Source organism: Rhinoderma darwinii, unplaced genomic scaffold (genome assembly GCF_050947455.1).
Source record: "Rhinoderma darwinii isolate aRhiDar2 unplaced genomic scaffold, aRhiDar2.hap1 Scaffold_516, whole genome shotgun sequence".
Classification (NCBI taxonomy): Eukaryota; Metazoa; Chordata; class Amphibia; order Anura; family Rhinodermatidae; genus Rhinoderma; species Rhinoderma darwinii.
The window spans coordinates 1-23,920 of NW_027464064.1; the positions used below are offsets into that span (position 1 = coordinate 1).

General features: G+C 47.8%; 16 non-coding genes across 16 annotated transcripts; all 16 read right to left on the reverse strand.

Annotated features, from left to right (window-relative positions):
• Positions 1-796: 796 nt before the first annotated feature.
• On the reverse strand, positions 797-987 carry LOC142721302 (U2 spliceosomal RNA). Its single transcript, XR_012874054.1, has one exon. It is a non-coding gene; the product is annotated as a U2 spliceosomal RNA (small nuclear RNA).
• A 1,280-nt stretch (positions 988-2,267) lies between these two features.
• LOC142721314 (U2 spliceosomal RNA) lies at positions 2,268-2,458 on the reverse strand. The gene has a single exon (XR_012874066.1). It is a non-coding gene; the product is annotated as a U2 spliceosomal RNA (small nuclear RNA).
• A 1,296-nt stretch (positions 2,459-3,754) lies between these two features.
• LOC142721327 (U2 spliceosomal RNA) lies at positions 3,755-3,945 on the reverse strand. Its single transcript, XR_012874078.1, has one exon. It is a non-coding gene; the product is annotated as a U2 spliceosomal RNA (small nuclear RNA).
• A 1,292-nt stretch (positions 3,946-5,237) lies between these two features.
• On the reverse strand, positions 5,238-5,428 carry LOC142721118 (U2 spliceosomal RNA). The gene has a single exon (XR_012873871.1). It is a non-coding gene; the product is annotated as a U2 spliceosomal RNA (small nuclear RNA).
• Positions 5,429-6,712: 1,284 nt separating this feature from the next.
• Positions 6,713-6,903, reverse strand: LOC142721130 (U2 spliceosomal RNA). The gene has a single exon (XR_012873883.1). It is a non-coding gene; the product is annotated as a U2 spliceosomal RNA (small nuclear RNA).
• Positions 6,904-8,195: 1,292 nt separating this feature from the next.
• On the reverse strand, positions 8,196-8,386 carry LOC142721142 (U2 spliceosomal RNA). Its single transcript, XR_012873895.1, has one exon. It is a non-coding gene; the product is annotated as a U2 spliceosomal RNA (small nuclear RNA).
• Positions 8,387-9,666: 1,280 nt separating this feature from the next.
• LOC142721154 (U2 spliceosomal RNA) lies at positions 9,667-9,857 on the reverse strand. Its single transcript, XR_012873907.1, has one exon. It is a non-coding gene; the product is annotated as a U2 spliceosomal RNA (small nuclear RNA).
• Positions 9,858-11,129: 1,272 nt separating this feature from the next.
• Positions 11,130-11,320, reverse strand: LOC142721166 (U2 spliceosomal RNA). The gene has a single exon (XR_012873920.1). It is a non-coding gene; the product is annotated as a U2 spliceosomal RNA (small nuclear RNA).
• A 1,300-nt stretch (positions 11,321-12,620) lies between these two features.
• Positions 12,621-12,811, reverse strand: LOC142721178 (U2 spliceosomal RNA). Its single transcript, XR_012873931.1, has one exon. It is a non-coding gene; the product is annotated as a U2 spliceosomal RNA (small nuclear RNA).
• A 1,276-nt stretch (positions 12,812-14,087) lies between these two features.
• On the reverse strand, positions 14,088-14,278 carry LOC142721190 (U2 spliceosomal RNA). The gene has a single exon (XR_012873943.1). It is a non-coding gene; the product is annotated as a U2 spliceosomal RNA (small nuclear RNA).
• A 1,299-nt stretch (positions 14,279-15,577) lies between these two features.
• On the reverse strand, positions 15,578-15,768 carry LOC142721202 (U2 spliceosomal RNA). The gene has a single exon (XR_012873955.1). It is a non-coding gene; the product is annotated as a U2 spliceosomal RNA (small nuclear RNA).
• Positions 15,769-17,052: 1,284 nt separating this feature from the next.
• LOC142721214 (U2 spliceosomal RNA) lies at positions 17,053-17,243 on the reverse strand. Its single transcript, XR_012873967.1, has one exon. It is a non-coding gene; the product is annotated as a U2 spliceosomal RNA (small nuclear RNA).
• A 1,280-nt stretch (positions 17,244-18,523) lies between these two features.
• On the reverse strand, positions 18,524-18,714 carry LOC142721226 (U2 spliceosomal RNA). The gene has a single exon (XR_012873979.1). It is a non-coding gene; the product is annotated as a U2 spliceosomal RNA (small nuclear RNA).
• A 1,284-nt stretch (positions 18,715-19,998) lies between these two features.
• On the reverse strand, positions 19,999-20,189 carry LOC142721240 (U2 spliceosomal RNA). Its single transcript, XR_012873992.1, has one exon. It is a non-coding gene; the product is annotated as a U2 spliceosomal RNA (small nuclear RNA).
• Positions 20,190-21,473: 1,284 nt separating this feature from the next.
• On the reverse strand, positions 21,474-21,664 carry LOC142721252 (U2 spliceosomal RNA). The gene has a single exon (XR_012874004.1). It is a non-coding gene; the product is annotated as a U2 spliceosomal RNA (small nuclear RNA).
• A 1,292-nt stretch (positions 21,665-22,956) lies between these two features.
• On the reverse strand, positions 22,957-23,147 carry LOC142721264 (U2 spliceosomal RNA). Its single transcript, XR_012874016.1, has one exon. It is a non-coding gene; the product is annotated as a U2 spliceosomal RNA (small nuclear RNA).
• Positions 23,148-23,920: the final 773 nt, after the last annotated feature.

Consider the following 23,920-nt stretch of genomic DNA (forward strand, 5'->3'; position numbering starts at 1 on the left):
GTGAGGCTCAGTCAGTCACTCAGTGTTGCCTGAGAGGGCAACACTGCAACAGCCGGCCGCCAGGCTGTCTTTTTTTTGCACAGCTAGTTGCCTCCAGGAGGCCACAAGAGGGAGACAAGGGACTGCAAAATGGAAAATAGGCATCCACCAACTTTACAGACAACTTCTCCTTGCTCCTACAACCTCCATCCTTGCACAGTTTGTTATTCTTCTAGGTAACATAGTAACAAATCCAAATTGCTGCTCTCTTTGTAGGCAAGCAAGGCTTTGTTGCAACTGCAATTCTTACTTCTTCTTGAAATGTAGGGACGACAGTACATTCCATCACATCCATCTAGTGTACACAGGTAGGTCCATTGTGGCGGGCAGGCGAGCGGGCGGGCTGCTTTATTGGCTGTTTGCTGTTCCCCTACTCCACTCCACTATTTGACTGTTGTGCTGCATCAATCAATCAATCAATCAATCAATCAATCAATCAATCAATCAATCAATCAATCAGTGGCTGGCTCAGGTGCAGCTCTTTAACTTACCTAAAAGGGAGGGCGGAGAGAAGACAAGGAAGGTGAATGAGGTGTTCCAATGTGAAATGCCGGAAACACAGAAACACAGACGACACACAACAAGAGGTGGCAATCTATTCATTAATTGCATTTAATCAATGAGCTCATTATCACTCATGCATTGTCCAACAGGTGTTGAAATAATGGGATTAAAAGGGGAGATCCCTTCAGAAAGACAGAAACAATAGCAAAGACAAAAAACACTTTTGGAATCTGCTTTTAGTCAACACATAAGGAAAGGGTGCACCGGTCCTGGAAATACTGCAATACCAGGTCAATGCGTGGAGTGGACAGAGCAAGCTCTATTTCCATCTCCCTGTTCTAAAAATCCATTTAATATATGGTCCCCAGATAGGGGACGTATCAGATATTAAACTGATAAGAACAGATACTACACTTGATCTTAGCCAAAAGGCCGAGAAGCGATAACCCGAACGGGCCGCGCGTTGCCCGAGCCTGCCCGATACTGCTGTTCAGCCCTTGCAGCGATTCAGCCTACTTCTAGGCAATTCCATGGGGCCCTGCAGGCTCACACACTCACAGCTACACGGGAGGTGAATAAAGGCCGGAGAGGAAGCCAGACAGGATTTGCTTCTTTTGCTTGCACCACAATGCAGTGCTGAAAGAGGAGGAATCTACATAAAAACGCCTTCCTGGCAACGCCCAAATGCCCTGCTGCCATGCAGATAAACACTGGCAGCGGCAGCAAGTGCATGCCCACAGCCACCCCTTGTTCCTTCACACCTTGTATCAGCTGTAATCCAGTCCAGTCCAGTGCTGCCTGCTGAGCAGCACTGACCAACACTGCCTGGGCCCAGGCTTTTATCTCTGAGGCCCCATTATGATGTCAGAAAGCTGGCTCTGGAATCCTGAGGGCTCCACTATGACACGTGCAAAGTTCCGTCTGAACTTTATATAAGACGGTGAGGCTCAGTCAGTCACTCAGTGTTGCCTGAGAGGGCAACACTGCAACAGCCGGCCGCCAGGCTGTCTTTTTTTTGCACAGCTAGTTGCCTCCAGGAGGCCACAAGAGGGAGACAAGGGACTGCAAAATGGAAAATAGGCATCCACCAACTTTACAGACAACTTCTCCTTGCTCCTACAACCTCCATCCTTGCACAGTTTGTTATTCTTCTAGGTAACATAGTAACAAATCCAAATTGCTGCTCTCTTTGTAGGCAAGCAAGGCTTTGTTGCAACTGCAATTCTTACTTCTTCTTGAAATGTAGGGACGACAGTACATTCCATCACATCCATCTAGTGTACACAGGTAGGTCCATTGTGGCGGGCAGGCGAGCGGGCGGGCTGCTTTATTGGCTGTTTGCTGTTCCCCTACTCCACTCCACTATTTGACTGTTGTGCTGCATCAATCAATCAATCAATCAATCAATCAATCAATCAATCAATCAGTGGCTGGCTCAGGTGCAGCTCTTTAACTTACCTAAAAGGGAGGGCGGAGAGAAGACAAGGAAGGTGAATGAGGTGTTCCAATGTGAAATGCCGGAAACACAGAAACACAGACGACACACAACAAGAGGTGGCAATCTATTCATTAATTGCATTTAATCAATGAGCTCATTATCACTCATGCATTGTCCAACAGGTGTTGAAATAATGGGATTAAAAGGGGAGATCCCTTCAGAAAGACAGAAACAATAGCAAAGACAAAAAACACTTTTGGAATCTGCTTTTAGTCAACACATAAGGAAAGGGTGCACCGGTCCTGGAAATACTGCAATACCAGGTCAATGCGTGGAGTGGACAGAGCAAGCTCTATTTCCATCTCCCTGTTCTAAAAATCCATTTAATATATGGTCCCCAGATAGGGGACGTATCAGATATTAAACTGATAAGAACAGATACTACACTTGATCTTAGCCAAAAGGCCGAGAAGCGATAACCCGAACGGGCCGCGCGTTGCCCGAGCCTGCCCGATACTGCTGTTCAGCCCTTGCAGCGATTCAGCCTACTTCTAGGCAATTCCATGGGGCCCTGCAGGCTCACACACTCACAGCTACACGGGAGGTGAATAAAGGCCGGAGAGGAAGCCAGACAGGATTTGCTTCTTTTGCTTGCACCACAATGCAGTGCTGAAAGAGGAGGAATCTACATAAAAACGCCTTCCTGGCAACGCCCAAATGCCCTGCTGCCATGCAGATAAACACTGGCAGCGGCAGCAAGTGCATGCCCACAGCCACCCCTTGTTCCTTCACACCTTGTATCAGCTGTAATCCAGTCCAGTCCAGTGCTGCCTGCTGAGCAGCACTGACCAACACTGCCTGGGCCCAGGCTTTTATCTCTGAGGCCCCATTATGATGTCAGAAAGCTGGCTCTGGAATCCTGAGGGCTCCACTATGACACGTGCAAAGTTCCGTCTGAACTTTATATAAGACGGTGAGGCTCAGTCAGTCACTCAGTGTTGCCTGAGAGGGCAACACTGCAACAGCCGGCCGCCAGGCTGTCTTTTTTTTGCACAGCTAGTTGCCTCCAGGAGGCCACAAGAGGGAGACAAGGGACTGCAAAATGGAAAATAGGCATCCACCAACTTTACAGACAACTTCTCCTTGCTCCTACAACCTCCATCCTTGCACAGTTTGTTATTCTTCTAGGTAACATAGTAACAAATCCAAATTGCTGCTCTCTTTGTAGGCAAGCAAGGCTTTGTTGCAACTGCAATTCTTACTTCTTCTTGAAATGTAGGGACGACAGTACATTCCATCACATCCATCTAGTGTACACAGGTAGGTCCATTGTGGCGGGCAGGCGAGCGGGCGGGCTGCTTTATTGGCTGTTTGCTGTTCCCCTACTCCACTCCACTATTTGACTGTTGTGCTGCATCAATCAATCAATCAATCAATCAATCAATCAATCAATCAATCAATCAATCAATCAATCAGTGGCTGGCTCAGGTGCAGCTCTTTAACTTACCTAAAAGGGAGGGCGGAGAGAAGACAAGGAAGGTGAATGAGGTGTTCCAATGTGAAATGCCGGAAACACAGAAACACAGACGACACACAACAAGAGGTGGCAATCTATTCATTAATTGCATTTAATCAATGAGCTCATTATCACTCATGCATTGTCCAACAGGTGTTGAAATAATGGGATTAAAAGGGGAGATCCCTTCAGAAAGACAGAAACAATAGCAAAGACAAAAAACACTTTTGGAATCTGCTTTTAGTCAACACATAAGGAAAGGGTGCACCGGTCCTGGAAATACTGCAATACCAGGTCAATGCGTGGAGTGGACAGAGCAAGCTCTATTTCCATCTCCCTGTTCTAAAAATCCATTTAATATATGGTCCCCAGATAGGGGACGTATCAGATATTAAACTGATAAGAACAGATACTACACTTGATCTTAGCCAAAAGGCCGAGAAGCGATAACCCGAACGGGCCGCGCGTTGCCCGAGCCTGCCCGATACTGCTGTTCAGCCCTTGCAGCGATTCAGCCTACTTCTAGGCAATTCCATGGGGCCCTGCAGGCTCACACACTCACAGCTACACGGGAGGTGAATAAAGGCCGGAGAGGAAGCCAGACAGGATTTGCTTCTTTTGCTTGCACCACAATGCAGTGCTGAAAGAGGAGGAATCTACATAAAAATGCCTTCCTGGCAACGCCCAAATGCCCTGCTGCCATGCAGATAAACACTGGCAGCGGCAGCAAGTGCATGCCCACAGCCACCCCTTGTTCCTTCACACCTTGTATCAGCTGTAATCCAGTCCAGTCCAGTGCTGCCTGCTGAGCAGCACTGACCAACACTGCCTGGGCCCAGGCTTTTATCTCTGAGGCCCCATTATGATGTCAGAAAGCTGGCTCTGGAATCCTGAGGGCTCCACTATGACACGTGCAAAGTTCCGTCTGAACTTTATATAAGACGGTGAGGCTCAGTCAGTCACTCAGTGTTGCCTGAGAGGGCAACACTGCAACAGCCGGCCGCCAGGCTGTCTTTTTTTTGCACAGCTAGTTGCCTCCAGGAGGCCACAAGAGGGAGACAAGGGACTGCAAAATGGAAAATAGGCATCCACCAACTTTACAGACAACTTCTCCTTGCTCCTACAACCTCCATCCTTGCACAGTTTGTTATTCTTCTAGGTAACATAGTAACAAATCCAAATTGCTGCTCTCTTTGTAGGCAAGCAAGGCTTTGTTGCAACTGCAATTCTTACTTCTTCTTGAAATGTAGGGACGACAGTACATTCCATCACATCCATCTAGTGTACACAGGTAGGTCCATTGTGGCGGGCAGGCGAGCGGGCGGGCTGCTTTATTGGCTGTTTGCTGTTCCCCTACTCCACTCCACTATTTGACTGTTGTGCTGCATCAATCAATCAATCAATCAATCAATCAATCAATCAATCAATCAATCAATCAATCAGTGGCTGGCTCAGGTGCAGCTCTTTAACTTACCTAAAAGGGAGGGCGGAGAGAAGACAAGGAAGGTGAATGAGGTGTTCCAATGTGAAATGCCGGAAACACAGAAACACAGACGACACACAACAAGAGGTGGCAATCTATTCATTAATTGCATTTAATCAATGAGCTCATTATCACTCATGCATTGTCCAACAGGTGTTGAAATAATGGGATTAAAAGGGGAGATCCCTTCAGAAAGACAGAAACAATAGCAAAGACAAAAAACACTTTTGGAATCTGCTTTTAGTCAACACATAAGGAAAGGGTGCACCGGTCCTGGAAATACTGCAATACCAGGTCAATGCGTGGAGTGGACAGAGCAAGCTCTATTTCCATCTCCCTGTTCTAAAAATCCATTTAATATATGGTCCCCAGATAGGGGACGTATCAGATATTAAACTGATAAGAACAGATACTACACTTGATCTTAGCCAAAAGGCCGAGAAGCGATAACCCGAACGGGCCGCGCGTTGCCCGAGCCTGCCCGATACTGCTGTTCAGCCCTTGCAGCGATTCAGCCTACTTCTAGGCAATTCCATGGGGCCCTGCAGGCTCACACACTCACAGCTACACGGGAGGTGAATAAAGGCCGGAGAGGAAGCCAGACAGGATTTGCTTCTTTTGCTTGCACCACAATGCAGTGCTGAAAGAGGAGGAATCTACATAAAAACGCCTTCCTGGCAACGCCCAAATGCCCTGCTGCCATGCAGATAAACACTGGCAGCGGCAGCAAGTGCATGCCCACAGCCACCCCTTGTTCCTTCACACCTTGTATCAGCTGTAATCCAGTCCAGTCCAGTGCTGCCTGCTGAGCAGCACTGACCAACACTGCCTGGGCCCAGGCTTTTATCTCTGAGGCCCCATTATGATGTCAGAAAGCTGGCTCTGGAATCCTGAGGGCTCCACTATGACACGTGCAAAGTTCCGTCTGAACTTTATATAAGACGGTGAGGCTCAGTCAGTCACTCAGTGTTGCCTGAGAGGGCAACACTGCAACAGCCGGCCGCCAGGCTGTCTTTTTTTTGCACAGCTAGTTGCCTCCAGGAGGCCACAGGAGGGAGACAAGGGACTGCAAAATGGAAAATAGGCATCCACCAACTTTACAGACAACTTCTCCTTGCTCCTACAACCTCCATCCTTGCACAGTTTGTTATTCTTCTAGGTAACATAGTAACAAATCCAAATTGCTGCTCTCTTTGTAGGCAAGCAAGGCTTTGTTGCAACTGCAATTCTTACTTCTTCTTGAAATGTAGGGACGACAGTACATTCCATCACATCCATCTAGTGTACACAGGTAGGTCCATTGTGGCGGGCAGGCGAGCGGGCGGGCTGCTTTATTGGCTGTTTGCTGTTCCCCTACTCCACTCCACTATTTGACTGTTGTGCTGCATCAATCAATCAATCAATCAATCAATCAATCAATCAATCAATCAATCAGTGGCTGGCTCAGGTGCAGCTCTTTAACTTACCTAAAAGGGAGGGCGGAGAGAAGACAAGGAAGGTGAATGAGGTGTTCCAATGTGAAATGCCGGAAACACAGAAACACAGACGACACACAACAAGAGGTGGCAATCTATTCATTAATTGCATTTAATCAATGAGCTCATTATCACTCATGCATTGTCCAACAGGTGTTGAAATAATGGGATTAAAAGGGGAGATCCCTTCAGAAAGACAGAAACAATAGCAAAGACAAAAAACACTTTTGGAATCTGCTTTTAGTCAACACATAAGGAAAGGGTGCACCGGTCCTGGAAATACTGCAATACCAGGTCAATGCGTGGAGTGGACAGAGCAAGCTCTATTTCCATCTCCCTGTTCTAAAAATCCATTTAATATATGGTCCCCAGATAGGGGACGTATCAGATATTAAACTGATAAGAACAGATACTACACTTGATCTTAGCCAAAAGGCCGAGAAGCGATAACCCGAACGGGCCGCGCGTTGCCCGAGCCTGCCCGATACTGCTGTTCAGCCCTTGCAGCGATTCAGCCTACTTCTAGGCAATTCCATGGGGCCCTGCAGGCTCACACACTCACAGCTACACGGGAGGTGAATAAAGGCCGGAGAGGAAGCCAGACAGGATTTGCTTCTTTTGCTTGCACCACAATGCAGTGCTGAAAGAGGAGGAATCTACATAAAAACGCCTTCCTGGCAACGCCCAAATGCCCTGCTGCCATGCAGATAAACACTGGCAGCGGCAGCAAGTGCATGCCCACAGCCACCCCTTGTTCCTTCACACCTTGTATCAGCTGTAATCCAGTCCAGTCCAGTGCTGCCTGCTGAGCAGCACTGACCAACACTGCCTGGGCCCAGGCTTTTATCTCTGAGGCCCCATTATGATGTCAGAAAGCTGGCTCTGGAATCCTGAGGGCTCCACTATGACACGTGCAAAGTTCCGTCTGAACTTTATATAAGACGGTGAGGCTCAGTCAGTCACTCAGTGTTGCCTGAGAGGGCAACACTGCAACAGCCGGCCGCCAGGCTGTCTTTTTTTTGCACAGCTAGTTGCCTCCAGGAGGCCACAGGAGGGAGACAAGGGACTGCAAAATGGAAAATAGGCATCCACCAACTTTACAGACAACTTCTCCTTGCTCCTACAACCTCCATCCTTGCACAGTTTGTTATTCTTCTAGGTAACATAGTAACAAATCCAAATTGCTGCTCTCTTTGTAGGCAAGCAAGGCTTTGTTGCAACTGCAATTCTTACTTCTTCTTGAAATGTAGGGACGACAGTACATTCCATCACATCCATCTAGTGTACACAGGTAGGTCCATTGTGGCGGGCAGGCGAGCGGGCGGGCTGCTTTATTGGCTGTTTGCTGTTCCCCTACTCCACTCCACTATTTGACTGTTGTGCTGCATCAATCAATCAATCAATCAATCAATCAATCAATCAATCAATCAATCAATCAATCAGTGGCTGGCTCAGGTGCAGCTCTTTAACTTACCTAAAAGGGAGGGCGGAGAGAAGACAAGGAAGGTGAATGAGGTGTTCCAATGTGAAATGCCGGAAACACAGAAACACAGACGACACACAACAAGAGGTGGCAATCTATTCATTAATTGCATTTAATCAATGAGCTCATTATCACTCATGCATTGTCCAACAGGTGTTGAAATAATGGGATTAAAAGGGGAGATCCCTTCAGAAAGACAGAAACAATAGCAAAGACAAAAAACACTTTTGGAATCTGCTTTTAGTCAACACATAAGGAAAGGGTGCACCGGTCCTGGAAATACTGCAATACCAGGTCAATGCGTGGAGTGGACAGAGCAAGCTCTATTTCCATCTCCCTGTTCTAAAAATCCATTTAATATATGGTCCCCAGATAGGGGACGTATCAGATATTAAACTGATAAGAACAGATACTACACTTGATCTTAGCCAAAAGGCCGAGAAGCGATAACCCGAACGGGCCGCGCGTTGCCCGAGCCTGCCCGATACTGCTGTTCAGCCCTTGCAGCGATTCAGCCTACTTCTAGGCAATTCCATGGGGCCCTGCAGGCTCACACACTCACAGCTACACGGGAGGTGAATAAAGGCCGGAGAGGAAGCCAGACAGGATTTGCTTCTTTTGCTTGCACCACAATGCAGTGCTGAAAGAGGAGGAATCTACATAAAAACGCCTTCCTGGCAACGCCCAAATGCCCTGCTGCCATGCAGATAAACACTGGCAGCGGCAGCAAGTGCATGCCCACAGCCACCCCTTGTTCCTTCACACCTTGTATCAGCTGTAATCCAGTCCAGTCCAGTGCTGCCTGCTGAGCAGCACTGACCAACACTGCCTGGGCCCAGGCTTTTATCTCTGAGGCCCCATTATGATGTCAGAAAGCTGGCTCTGGAATCCTGAGGGCTCCACTATGACACGTGCAAAGTTCCGTCTGAACTTTATATAAGACGGTGAGGCTCAGTCAGTCACTCAGTGTTGCCTGAGAGGGCAACACTGCAACAGCCGGCCGCCAGGCTGTCTTTTTTTTGCACAGCTAGTTGCCTCCAGGAGGCCACAAGAGGGAGACAAGGGACTGCAAAATGGAAAATAGGCATCCACCAACTTTACAGACAACTTCTCCTTGCTCCTACAACCTCCATCCTTGCACAGTTTGTTATTCTTCTAGGTAACATAGTAACAAATCCAAATTGCTGCTCTCTTTGTAGGCAAGCAAGGCTTTGTTGCAACTGCAATTCTTACTTCTTCTTGAAATGTAGGGACGACAGTACATTCCATCACATCCATCTAGTGTACACAGGTAGGTCCATTGTGGCGGGCAGGCGAGCGGGCGGGCTGCTTTATTGGCTGTTTGCTGTTCCCCTACTCCACTCCACTATTTGACTGTTGTGCTGCATCAATCAATCAATCAATCAATCAATCAATCAATCAATCAATCAGTGGCTGGCTCAGGTGCAGCTCTTTAACTTACCTAAAAGGGAGGGCGGAGAGAAGACAAGGAAGGTGAATGAGGTGTTCCAATGTGAAATGCCGGAAACACAGAAACACAGACGACACACAACAAGAGGTGGCAATCTATTCATTAATTGCATTTAATCAATGAGCTCATTATCACTCATGCATTGTCCAACAGGTGTTGAAATAATGGGATTAAAAGGGGAGATCCCGTCAGAAAGACAGAAACAATAGCAAAGACAAAAAACACTTTTGGAATCTGCTTTTAGTCAACACATAAGGAAAGGGTGCACCGGTCCTGGAAATACTGCAATACCAGGTCAATGCGTGGAGTGGACAGAGCAAGCTCTATTTCCATCTCCCTGTTCTAAAAATCCATTTAATATATGGTCCCCAGATAGGGGACGTATCAGATATTAAACTGATAAGAACAGATACTACACTTGATCTTAGCCAAAAGGCCGAGAAGCGATAACCCGAACGGGCCGCGCGTTGCCCGAGCCTGCCCGATACTGCTGTTCAGCCCTTGCAGCGATTCAGCCTACTTCTAGGCAATTCCATGGGGCCCTGCAGGCTCACACACTCACAGCTACACGGGAGGTGAATAAAGGCCGGAGAGGAAGCCAGACAGGATTTGCTTCTTTTGCTTGCACCACAATGCAGTGCTGAAAGAGGAGGAATCTACATAAAAACGCCTTCCTGGCAACGCCCAAATGCCCTGCTGCCATGCAGATAAACACTGGCAGCGGCAGCAAGTGCATGCCCACAGCCACCCCTTGTTCCTTCACACCTTGTATCAGCTGTAATCCAGTCCAGTCCAGTGCTGCCTGCTGAGCAGCACTGACCAACACTGCCTGGGCCCAGGCTTTTATCTCTGAGGCCCCATTATGATGTCAGAAAGCTGGCTCTGGAATCCTGAGGGCTCCACTATGACACGTGCAAAGTTCCGTCTGAACTTTATATAAGACGGTGAGGCTCAGTCAGTCACTCAGTGTTGCCTGAGAGGGCAACACTGCAACAGCCGGCCGCCAGGCTGTCTTTTTTTTGCACAGCTAGTTGCCTCCAGGAGGCCACAAGAGGGAGACAAGGGACTGCAAAATGGAAAATAGGCATCCACCAACTTTACAGACAACTTCTCCTTGCTCCTACAACCTCCATCCTTGCACAGTTTGTTATTCTTCTAGGTAACATAGTAACAAATCCAAATTGCTGCTCTCTTTGTAGGCAAGCAAGGCTTTGTTGCAACTGCAATTCTTACTTCTTCTTGAAATGTAGGGACGACAGTACATTCCATCACATCCATCTAGTGTACACAGGTAGGTCCATTGTGGCGGGCAGGCGAGCGGGCGGGCTGCTTTATTGGCTGTTTGCTGTTCCCCTACTCCACTCCACTATTTGACTGTTGTGCTGCATCAATCAATCAATCAATCAATCAAGCAATCAATCAGTGGCTGGCTCAGGTGCAGCTCTTTAACTTACCTAAAAGGGAGGGCGGAGAGAAGACAAGGAAGGTGAATGAGGTGTTCCAATGTGAAATGCCGGAAACACAGAAACACAGACGACACACAACAAGAGGTGGCAATCTATTCATTAATTGCATTTAATCAATGAGCTCATTATCACTCATGCATTGTCCAACAGGTGTTGAAATAATGGGATTAAAAGGGGAGATCCCTTCAGAAAGACAGAAACAATAGCAAAGACAAAAAACACTTTTGGAATCTGCTTTTAGTCAACACATAAGGAAAGGGTGCACCGGTCCTGGAAATACTGCAATACCAGGTCAATGCGTGGAGTGGACAGAGCAAGCTCTATTTCCATCTCCCTGTTCTAAAAATCCATTTAATATATGGTCCCCAGATAGGGGACGTATCAGATATTAAACTGATAAGAACAGATACTACACTTGATCTTAGCCAAAAGGCCGAGAAGCGATAACCCGAACGGGCCGCGCGTTGCCCGAGCCTGCCCGATACTGCTGTTCAGCCCTTGCAGCGATTCAGCCTACTTCTAGGCAATTCCATGGGGCCCTGCAGGCTCACACACTCACAGCTACACGGGAGGTGAATAAAGGCCGGAGAGGAAGCCAGACAGGATTTGCTTCTTTTGCTTGCACCACAATGCAGTGCTGAAAGAGGAGGAATCTACATAAAAACGCCTTCCTGGCAACGCCCAAATGCCCTGCTGCCATGCAGATAAACACTGGCAGCGGCAGCAAGTGCATGCCCACAGCCACCCCTTGTTCCTTCACACCTTGTATCAGCTGTAATCCAGTCCAGTCCAGTGCTGCCTGCTGAGCAGCACTGACCAACACTGCCTGGGCCCAGGCTTTTATCTCTGAGGCCCCATTATGATGTCAGAAAGCTGGCTCTGGAATCCTGAGGGCTCCACTATGACACGTGCAAAGTTCCGTCTGAACTTTATATAAGACGGTGAGGCTCAGTCAGTCACTCAGTGTTGCCTGAGAGGGCAACACTGCAACAGCCGGCCGCCAGGCTGTCTTTTTTTTGCACAGCTAGTTGCCTCCAGGAGGCCACAAGAGGGAGACAAGGGACTGCAAAATGGAAAATAGGCATCCACCAACTTTACAGACAACTTCTCCTTGCTCCTACAACCTCCATCCTTGCACAGTTTGTTATTCTTCTAGGTAACATAGTAACAAATCCAAATTGCTGCTCTCTTTGTAGGCAAGCAAGGCTTTGTTGCAACTGCAATTCTTACTTCTTCTTGAAATGTAGGGACGACAGTACATTCCATCACATCCATCTAGTGTACACAGGTAGGTCCATTGTGGCGGGCAGGCGAGCGGGCGGGCTGCTTTATTGGCTGTTTGCTGTTCCCCTACTCCACTCCACTATTTGACTGTTGTGCTGCATCAATCAATCAATCAATCAATCAATCAATCAATCAATCAATCAATCAATCAATCAATCAATCAGTGGCTGGCTCAGGTGCAGCTCTTTAACTTACCTAAAAGGGAGGGCGGAGAGAAGACAAGGAAGGTGAATGAGGTGTTCCAATGTGAAATGCCGGAAACACAGAAACACAGACGACACACAACAAGAGGTGGCAATCTATTCATTAATTGCATTTAATCAATGAGCTCATTATCACTCATGCATTGTCCAACAGGTGTTGAAATAATGGGATTAAAAGGGGAGATCCCTTCAGAAAGACAGAAACAATAGCAAAGACAAAAAACACTTTTGGAATCTGCTTTTAGTCAACACATAAGGAAAGGGTGCACCGGTCCTGGAAATACTGCAATACCAGGTCAATGCGTGGAGTGGACAGAGCAAGCTCTATTTCCATCTCCCTGTTCTAAAAATCCATTTAATATATGGTCCCCAGATAGGGGACGTATCAGATATTAAACTGATAAGAACAGATACTACACTTGATCTTAGCCAAAAGGCCGAGAAGCGATAACCCGAACGGGCCGCGCGTTGCCCGAGCCTGCCCGATACTGCTGTTCAGCCCTTGCAGCGATTCAGCCTACTTCTAGGCAATTCCATGGGGCCCTGCAGGCTCACACACTCACAGCTACACGGGAGGTGAATAAAGGCCGGAGAGGAAGCCAGACAGGATTTGCTTCTTTTGCTTGCACCACAATGCAGTGCTGAAAGAGGAGGAATCTACATAAAAACGCCTTCCTGGCAACGCCCAAATGCCCTGCTGCCATGCAGATAAACACTGGCAGCGGCAGCAAGTGCATGCCCACAGCCACCCCTTGTTCCTTCACACCTTGTATCAGCTGTAATCCAGTCCAGTCCAGTGCTGCCTGCTGAGCAGCACTGACCAACACTGCCTGGGCCCAGGCTTTTATCTCTGAGGCCCCATTATGATGTCAGAAAGCTGGCTCTGGAATCCTGAGGGCTCCACTATGACACGTGCAAAGTTCCGTCTGAACTTTATATAAGACGGTGAGGCTCAGCCAGTCACTCAGTGTTGCCTGAGAGGGCAACACTGCAACAGCCGGCCGCCAGGCTGTCTTTTTTTTGCACAGCTAGTTGCCTCCAGGAGGCCACAAGAGGGAGACAAGGGACTGCAAAATGGAAAATAGGCATCCACCAACTTTACAGACAACTTCTCCTTGCTCCTACAACCTCCATCCTTGCACAGTTTGTTATTCTTCTAGGTAACATAGTAACAAATCCAAATTGCTGCTCTCTTTGTAGGCAAGCAAGGCTTTGTTGCAACTGCAATTCTTACTTCTTCTTGAAATGTAGGGACGACAGTACATTCCATCACATCCATCTATTGTACACAGGTAGGTCCATTGTGGCGGGCAGGCGAGCGGGCGGGCTGCTTTATTGGCTGTTTGCTGTTCCCCTACTCCACTCCACTATTTGACTGTTGTGCTGCATCAATCAATCAATCAATCAATCAATCAATCAATCAATCAGTGGCTGGCTCAGGTGCAGCTCTTTAACTTACCTAAAAGGGAGGGCGGAGAGAAGACAAGGAAGGTGAATGAGGTGTTCCAATGTGAAATGCCGGAAACACAGAAACACAGACGACACACAACAAGAGGTGGCAATCTATTCATTAATTGCATTTAATCAATGAGCTCATTATCACTCATGCATTGTCCAACAGGTGTTGAAATAATGGGATTAAAAGGGGAGATCCCTTCAGAAAGACAGAAACAATAGCAAAGACAAAAAACACTTTTGGAATCTGCTTTTAGTCAACACATAAGGAAAGGGTGCACCGGTCCTGGAAATACTGCAATACCAGGTCAATGCGTGGAGTGGACAGAGCAAGCTCTATTTCCATCTCCCTGTTCTAAAAATCCATTTAATATATGGTCCCCAGATAGGGGACGTATCAGATATTAAACTGATAAGAACAGATACTACACTTGATCTTAGCCAAAAGGCCGAGAAGCGATAACCCGAACGGGCCGCGCGTTGCCCGAGCCTGCCCGATACTGCTGTTCAGCCCTTGCAGCGATTCAGCCTACTTCTAGGCAATTCCATGGGGCCCTGCAGGCTCACACACTCACAGCTACACGGGAGGTGAATAAAGGCCGGAGAGGAAGCCAGACAGGATTTGCTTCTTTTGCTTGCACCACAATGCAGTGCTGAAAGAGGAGGAATCTACATAAAAACGCCTTCCTGGCAACGCCCAAATGCCCTGCTGCCATGCAGATAAACACTGGCAGCGGCAGCAAGTGCATGCCCACAGCCACCCCTTGTTCCTTCACACCTTGTATCAGCTGTAATCCAGTCCAGTCCAGTGCTGCCTGCTGAGCAGCACTGACCAACACTGCCTGGGCCCAGGCTTTTATCTCTGAGGCCCCATTATGATGTCAGAAAGCTGGCTCTGGAATCCTGAGGGCTCCACTATGACACGTGCAAAGTTCCGTCTGAACTTTATATAAGACGGTGAGGCTCAGTCAGTCACTCAGTGTTGCCTGAGAGGGCAACACTGCAACAGCCGGCCGCCAGGCTGTCTTTTTTTGCACAGCTAGTTGCCTCCAGGAGGCCACAAGAGGGAGACAAGGGACTGCAAAATGGAAAATAGGCATCCACCAACTTTACAGACAACTTCTCCTTGCTCCTACAACCTCCATCCTTGCACAGTTTGTTATTCTTCTAGGTAACATAGTAACAAATCCAAATTGCTGCTCTCTTTGTAGGCAAGCAAGGCTTTGTTGCAACTGCAATTCTTACTTCTTCTTGAAATGTAGGGACGACAGTACATTCCATCACATCCATCTAGTGTACACAGGTAGGTCCATTGTGGCGGGCAGGCGAGTGGGCGGGCTGCTTTATTGGCTGTTTGCTGTTCCCCTACTCCACTCCACTATTTGACTGTTGTGCTGCATCAATCAATCAATCAATCAATCAATCAATCAATCAATCAATCAATCAATCAAGCAATCAATCAGTGGCTGGCTCAGGTGCAGCTCTTTAACTTACCTAAAAGGGAGGGCGGAGAGAAGACAAGGAAGGTGAATGAGGTGTTCCAATGTGAAATGCCGGAAACACAGAAACACAGACGACACACAACAAGAGGTGGCAATCTATTCATTAATTGCATTTAATCAATGAGCTCATTATCACTCATGCATTGTCCAACAGGTGTTGAAATAATGGGATTAAAAGGGGAGATCCCTTCAGAAAGACAGAAACAATAGCAAAGACAAAAAACACTTTTGGAATCTGCTTTTAGTCAACACATAAGGAAAGGGTGCACCGGTCCTGGAAATACTGCAATACCAGGTCAATGCGTGGAGTGGACAGAGCAAGCTCTATTTCCATCTCCCTGTTCTAAAAATCCATTTAATATATGGTCCCCAGATAGGGGACGTATCAGATATTAAACTGATAAGAACAGATACTACACTTGATCTTAGCCAAAAGGCCGAGAAGCGATAACCCGAACGGGCCGCGCGTTGCCCGAGCCTGCCCGATACTGCTGTTCAGCCCTTGCAGCGATTCAGCCTACTTCTAGGCAATTCCATGGGGCCCTGCAGGCTCACACACTCACAGCTACACGGGAGGTGAATAAAGGCCGGAGAGGAAGCCAGACAGGATTTGCTTCTTTTGCTTGCACCACAATGCAGTGCTGAAAGAGGAGGAATCTACATAAAAACGCCTTCCTGGCAACGCCCAAATGCCCTGCTGCCATGCAGATAAACACTGGCAGCGGCAGCAAGTGCATGCCCACAGCCACCCCTTGTTCCTTCACACCTTGTATCAGCTGTAATCCAGTCCAGTCCAGTGCTGCCTGCTGAGCAGCACTGACCAACACTGCCTGGGCCCAGGCTTTTATCTCTGAGGCCCCATTATGATGTCAGAAAGCTGGCTCTGGAATCCTGAGGGCTCCACTATGACACGTGCAAAGTTCCGTCTGAACTTTATATAAGACGGTGAGGCTCAGTCAGTCACTCAGTGTTGCCTGAGAGGGCAACACTGCAACAGCCGGCCGCCAGGCTGTCTTTTTTTTGCACAGCTAGTTGCCTCCAGGAGGCCACAAGAGGGAGACAAGGGACTGCAAAATGGAAAATAGGCATCCACCAACTTTACAGACAACTTCTCCTTGCTCCTACAACCTCCATCCTTGCACAGTTTGTTATTCTTCTAGGTAACATAGTAACAAATCCAAATTGCTGCTCTCTTTGTAGGCAAGCAAGGCTTTGTTGCAACTGCAATTCTTACTTCTTCTTGAAATGTAGGGACGACAGTACATTCCATCACATCCATCTAGTGTACACAGGTAGGTCCATTGTGGCGGGCAGGCGAGCGGGCGGGCTGCTTTATTGGCTGTTTGCTGTTCCCCTACTCCACTCCACTATTTGACTGTTGTGCTGCATCAATCAATCAATCAATCAATCAATCAATCAATCAATCAATCAATCAATGGCTGGCTCAGGTGCAGCTCTTTAACTTACCTAAAAGGGAGGGCGGAGAGAAGACAAGGAAGGTGAATGAGGTGTTCCAATGTGAAATGCCGGAAACACAGAAACACAGACGACACACAACAAGATGTGGCAATCTATTCATTAATTGCATTTAATCAATGAGCTCATTATCACTCATGCATTGTCCAACAGGTGTTGAAATAATGGGATTAAAAGGGGAGATCCCTTCAGAAAGACAGAAACAATAGCAAAGACAAAAAACACTTTTGGAATCTGCTTTTAGTCAACACATAAGGAAAGGGTGCACCGGTCCTGGAAATACTGCAATACCAGGTCAATGCGTGGAGTGGACAGAGCAAGCTCTATTTCCATCTCCCTGTTCTAAAAATCCATTTAATATATGGTCCCCAGATAGGGGACGTATCAGATATTAAACTGATAAGAACAGATACTACACTTGATCTTAGCCAAAAGGCCGAGAAGCGATAACCCGAACGGGCCGCGCGTTGCCCGAGCCTGCCCGATACTGCTGTTCAGCCCTTGCAGCGATTCAGCCTACTTCTAGGCAATTCCATGGGGCCCTGCAGGCTCACACACTCACAGCTACACGGGAGGTGAATAAAGGCCGGAGAGGAAGCCAGACAGGATTTGCTTCTTTTGCTTGCACCACAATGCAGTGCTGAAAGAGGAGGAATCTACATAAAAACGCCTTCCTGGCAACGCCCAAATGCCCTGCTGCCATGCAGATAAACACTGGCAGCGGCAGCAAGTGCATGCCCACAGCCACCCCTTGTTCCTTCACACCTTGTATCAGCTGTAATCCAGTCCAGTCCAGTGCTGCCTGCTGAGCAGCACTGACCAACACTGCCTGGGCCCAGGCTTTTATCTCTGAGGCCCCATTATGATGTCAGAAAGCTGGCTCTGGAATCCTGAGGGCTCCACTATGACACGTGCAAAGTTCCGTCTGAACTTTATATAAGACGGTGAGGCTCAGTCAGTCACTCAGTGTTGCCTGAGAGGGCAACACTGCAACAGCCGGCCGCCAGGCTGTCTTTTTTTTGCACAGCTAGTTGCCTCCAGGAGGCCACAAGAGGGAGACAAGGGACTGCAAAATGGAAAATAGGCATCCACCAACTTTACAGACAACTTCTCCTTGCTCCTACAACCTCCATCCTTGCACAGTTTGTTATTCTTCTAGGTAACATAGTAACAAATCCAAATTGCTGCTCTCTTTGTAGGCAAGCAAGGCTTTGTTGCAACTGCAATTCTTACTTCTTCTTGAAATGTAGGGACGACAGTACATTCCATCACATCCATCTAGTGTACACAGGTAGGTCCATTGTGGCGGGCAGGCGAGCGGGCGGGCTGCTTTATTGGCTGTTTGCTGTTCCCCTACTCCACTCCACTATTTGACTGTTGTGCTGCATCAATCAATCAATCAATCAATCAATCAATCAATCAATCAATCAGTGGCTGGCTCAGGTGCAGCTCTTTAACTTACCTAAAAGGGAGGGCGGAGAGAAGACAAGGAAGGTGAATGAGGTGTTCCAATGTGAAATGCCGGAAACACAGAAACACAGACGACACACAACAAGAGGTGGCAATCTATTCATTAATTGCATTTAATCAATGAGCTCATTATCACTCATGCATTGTCCAACAGGTGTTGAAATAATGGGATTAAAAGGGGAGATCCCTTCAGAAAGACAGAAACAATAGCAAAGACAAAAAACACTTTTGGAATCTGCTTTTAGTCAACACATAAGGAAAGGGTGCACCGGTCCTGGAAATACTGCAATACCAGGTCAATGCGTGGAGTGGACAGAGCAAGCTCTATTTCCATCTCCCTGTTCTAAAAATCCATTTAATATATGGTCCCCAGATAGGGGACGTATCAGATATTAAACTGATAAGAACAGATACTACACTTGATCTTAGCCAAAAGGCCGAGAAGCGATAACCCGAACGGGCCGCGCGTTGCCCGAGCCTGCCCGATACTGCTGTTCAGCCCTTGCAGCGATTCAGCCTACTTCTAGGCAATTCCATGGGGCCCTGCAGGCTCACACACTCACAGCTACACGGGAGGTGAATAAAGGCCGGAGAGGAAGCCAGACAGGATTTGCTTCTTTTGCTTGCACCACAATGCAGTGCTGAAAGAGGAGGAATCTACATAAAAACGCCTTCCTGGCAACGCCCAAATGCCCTGCTGCCATGCAGATAAACACTGGCAGCGGCAGCAAGTGCATGCCCACAGCCACCCCTTGTTCCTTCACACCTTGTATCAGCTGTAATCCAGTCCAGTCCAGTGCTGCCTGCTGAGCAGCACTGACCAACACTGCCTGGGCCCAGGCTTTTATCTCTGAGGCCCCATTATGATGTCAGAAAGCTGGCTCTGGAATCCTGAGGGCTCCACTATGACACGTGCAAAGTTCCGTCTGAACTTTATATAAGACGGTGAGGCTCAGTCAGTCACTCAGTGTTGCCTGAGAGGGCAACACTGCAACAGCCGGCCGCCAGGCTGTCTTTTTTTTGCACAGCTAGTTGCCTCCAGGAGGCCACAAGAGGGAGACAAGGGACTGCAAAATGGAAAATAGGCATCCACCAACTTTACAGACAACTTCTCCTTGCTCCTACAACCTCCATCCTTGCACAGTTTGTTATTCTTCTAGGTAACATAGTAACAAATCCAAATTGCTGCTCTCTTTGTAGGCAAGCAAGGCTTTGTTGCAACTGCAATTCTTACTTCTTCTTGAAATGTAGGGACGACAGTACATTCCATCACATCCATCTAGTGTACACAGGTAGGTCCATTGTGGCGGGCAGGCGAGCGGGCGGGCTGCTTTATTGGCTGTTTGCTGTTCCCCTACTCCACTCCACTATTTGACTGTTGTGCTGCATCAATCAATCAATCAATCAATCAATCAATCAATCAATCAATCAATCAGTGGCTGGCTCAGGTGCAGCTCTTTAACTTACCTAAAAGGGAGGGCGGAGAGAAGACAAGGAAGGTGAATGAGGTGTTCCAATGTGAAATGCCGGAAACACAGAAACACAGACGACACACAACAAGAGGTGGCAATCTATTCATTAATTGCATTTAATCAATGAGCTCATTATCACTCATGCATTGTCCAACAGGTGTTGAAATAATGGGATTAAAAGGGGAGATCCCTTCAGAAAGACAGAAACAATAGCAAAGACAAAAAACACTTTTGGAATCTGCTTTTAGTCAACACATAAGGAAAGGGTGCACCGGTCCTGGAAATACTGCAATACCAGGTCAATGCGTGGAGTGGACAGAGCAAGCTCTATTTCCATCTCCCTGTTCTAAAAATCCATTTAATATATGGTCCCCAGATAGGGGACGTATCAGATATTAAACTGATAAGAACAGATACTACACTTGATCTTAGCCAAAAGGCCGAGAAGCGATAACCCGAACGGGCCGCGCGTTGCCCGAGCCTGCCCGATACTGCTGTTCAGCCCTTGCAGCGATTCAGCCTACTTCTAGGCAATTCCATGGGGCCCTGCAGGCTCACACACTCACAGCTACACGGGAGGTGAATAAAGGCCGGAGAGGAAGCCAGACAGGATTTGCTTCTTTTGCTTGCACCACAATGCAGTGCTGAAAGAGGAGGAATCTACATAAAAACGCCTTCCTGGCAACGCCCAAATGCCCTGCTGCCATGCAGATAAACACTGGCAGCGGCAGCAAGTGCATGCCCACAGCCACCCCTTGTTCCTTCACACCTTGTATCAGCTGTAATCCAGTCCAGTCCAGTGCTGCCTGCTGAGCAGCACTGACCAACACTGCCTGGGCCCAGGCTTTTATCTCTGAGGCCCCATTATGATGTCAGAAAGCTGGCTCTGGAATCCTGAGGGCTCCACTATGACACGTGCAAAGTTCCGTCTGAACTTTATATAAGACGGTGAGGCTCAGTCAGTCACTCAGTGTTGCCTGAGAGGGCAACACTGCAACAGCCGGCCGCCAGGCTGTCTTTTTTTTGCACAGCTAGTTGCCTCCAGGAGGCCACAAGAGGGAGACAAGGGACTGCAAAATGGAAAATAGGCATCCACCAACTTTACAGACAACTTCTCCTTGCTCCTACAACCTCCATCCTTGCACAGTTTGTTATTCTTCTAGGTAACATAGTAACAAATCCAAATTGCTGCTCTCTTTGTAGGCAAGCAAGGCTTTGTTGCAACTGCAATTCTTACTTCTTCTTGAAATGTAGGGACAACAGTACATTCCATCACATCCATCTAGTGTACACAGGTAGGTCCATTGTGGCGGGCAGGCGAGCGGGCGGGCTGCTTTATTGGCTGTTTGCTGTTCCCCTACTCCACTCCACTATTTGACTGTTGTGCTGCATCAATCAATCAATCAATCAATCAATCAATCAATCAATCAATCAATCAGTGGCTGGCTCAGGTGCAGCTCTTTAACTTACCTAAAAGGGAGGGCGGAGAGAAGACAAGGAAGGTGAATGAGGTGTTCCAATGTGAAATGCCGGAAACACAGAAACACAGACGACACACAACAAGAGGTGGCAATCTATTCATTAATTGCATTTAATCAATGAGCTCATTATCACTCATGCATTGTCCAACAGGTGTTGAAATAATGGGATTAAAAGGGGAGATCCCTTCAGAAAGACAGAAACAATAGCAAAGACAAAAAACACTTTTGGAATCTGCTTTTAGTCAACACATAAGGAAAGGGTGCACCGGTCCTGGAAATACTGCAATACCAGGTCAATGCGTGGAGTGGACAGAGCAAGCTCTATTTCCATCTCCCTGTTCTAAAAATCCATTTAATATATGGTCCCCAGATAGGGGACGTATCAGATATTAAACTGATAAGAACAGATACTACACTTGATCTTAGCCAAAAGGCCGAGAAGCGATAACCCGAACGGGCCGCGCGTTGCCCGAGCCTGCCCGATACTGCTGTTCAGCCCTTGGAGCGATTCAGCCTACTTCTAGGCAATTCCATGGGGCCCTGCAGGCTCACACACTCACAGCTACACGGGAGGTGAATAAAGGCCGGAGAGGAAGCCAGACAGGATTTGCTTCTTTTGCTTGCACCACAATGCAGTGCTGAAAGAGGAGGAATCTACATAAAAACGCCTTCCTGGCAACGCCCAAATGCCCTGCTGCCATGCAGATAAACACTGGCAGCGGCAGCAAGTGCATGCCCACAGCCACCCCTTGTTCCTTCACACCTTGTATCAGCTGTAATCCAGTCCAGTCCAGTGCTGCCTGCTGAGCAGCACTGACCAACACTGCCTGGGCCCAGGCTTTTATCTCTGAGGCCCCATTATGATGTCAGAAAGCTGGCTCTGGAATCCTGAGGGCTCCACTATGACACGTGCAAAGTTCCGTCTGAACTTTATATAAGACGGTGAGGCTCAGTCAGTCACTCAGTGTTGCCTGAGAGGGCAACACTGCAACAGCCGGCTGCCAGGCTGTCTTTTTTTTGCACAGCTAGTTGCCTCCAGGAGGCCACAAGAGGGAGACAAGGGACTGCAAAATGGAAAATAGGCATCCACCAACTTTACAGACAACTTCTCCTTGCTCCTACAACCTCCATCCTTGCACAGTTTGTTATTCTTCTAGGTAACATAGTAACAAATCCAAATTGCTGCTCTCTTTGTAGGCAAGCAAGGCTTTGTTGCAACTGCAATTCTTACTTCTTCTTGAAATGTAGGGACGACAGTACATTCCATCACATCCATCTAGTGTACACAGGTAGGTCCATTGTGGCGGGCAGGCGAGCGGGCGGGCTGCTTTATTGGCTGTTTGCTGTTCCCCTACTCCACTCCACTATTTGACTGTTGTGCTGCATCAATCAATCAATCAATCAATCAATCAATCAATCAATCAATCAATCAATCAATCAGTGGCTGGCTCAGGTGCAGCTCTTTAACTTACCTAAAAGGGAGGGCGGAGAGAAGACAAGGAAGGTGAATGAGGTGTTCCAATGTGAAATGCCGGAAACACAGAAACACAGACGACACACAACAAGAGGTGGCAATCTATTCATTAATTGCATTTAATCAATGAGCTCTTTATCACTCATGCATTGTCCAACAGGTGTTGAAATAATGGGATTAAAAGGGGAGATCCCTTCAGAAAGACAGAAACAATAGCAAAGACAAAAAACACTTTTGGAATCTGCTTTTAGTCAACACATAAGGAAAGGGTGCACCGGTCCTGGAAATACTGCAATACCAGGTCAATGCGTGGAGTGGACAGAGCAAGCTCTATTTCCATCTCCCTGTTCTAAAAATCCATTTAATATATGGTCCCCAGATAGGGGACGTATCAGATATTAAACTGATAAGAACAGATACTACACTTGATCTTAGCCAAAAGGCCGAGAAGCGATAACCCGAACGGGCCGCGCGTTGCCCGAGCCTGCCCGATACTGCTGTTCAGCCCTTGCAGCGATTCAGCCTACTTCTAGGCAATTCCATGGGGCCCTGCAGGCTCACACACTCACAGCTACACGGGAGGTGAATAAAGGCCGGAGAGGAAGCCAGACAGGATTTGCTTCTTTTGCTTGCACCACAATGCAGTGCTGAAAGAGGAGGAATCTACATAAAAACGCCTTCCTGGCAACGCCCAAATGCCCTGCTGCCATGCAGATAAACACTGGCAGCGGCAGCAAGTGCATGCCCACAGCCACCCCTTGTTCCTTCACACCTTGTATCAGCTGTAATCCAGTCCAGTCCAGTGCTGCCTGCTGAGCAGCACTGACCAACACTGCCTGGGCCCAGGCTTTTATCTCTGAGGCCCCATTATGATGTCAGAAAGCTGGCTCTGGAATCCTGAGGGCTCCACTATGACACGTGCAAAGTTCCGTCTGAACTTTATATAAGACGGTGAGGCTCAGTCAGTCACTCAGTGTTGCCTGAGAGGGCAACACTGCAACAGCCGGCCGCCAGGCTGTCTTTTTTTTGCACAGCTAGTTGCCTCCAGGAGGCCACAAGAGGGAGACAAGGGACTGCAAAATGGAAAATAGGCATCCACCAACTTTACAGACAACTTCTCCTTGCTCCTACAACCTCCATCCTTGCACAGTTTGTTATTCTTCTAGGTAACATAGTAACAAATCCAAATTGCTGCTCTCTTTGTAGGCAAGCAAGGCTTTGTTGCAAC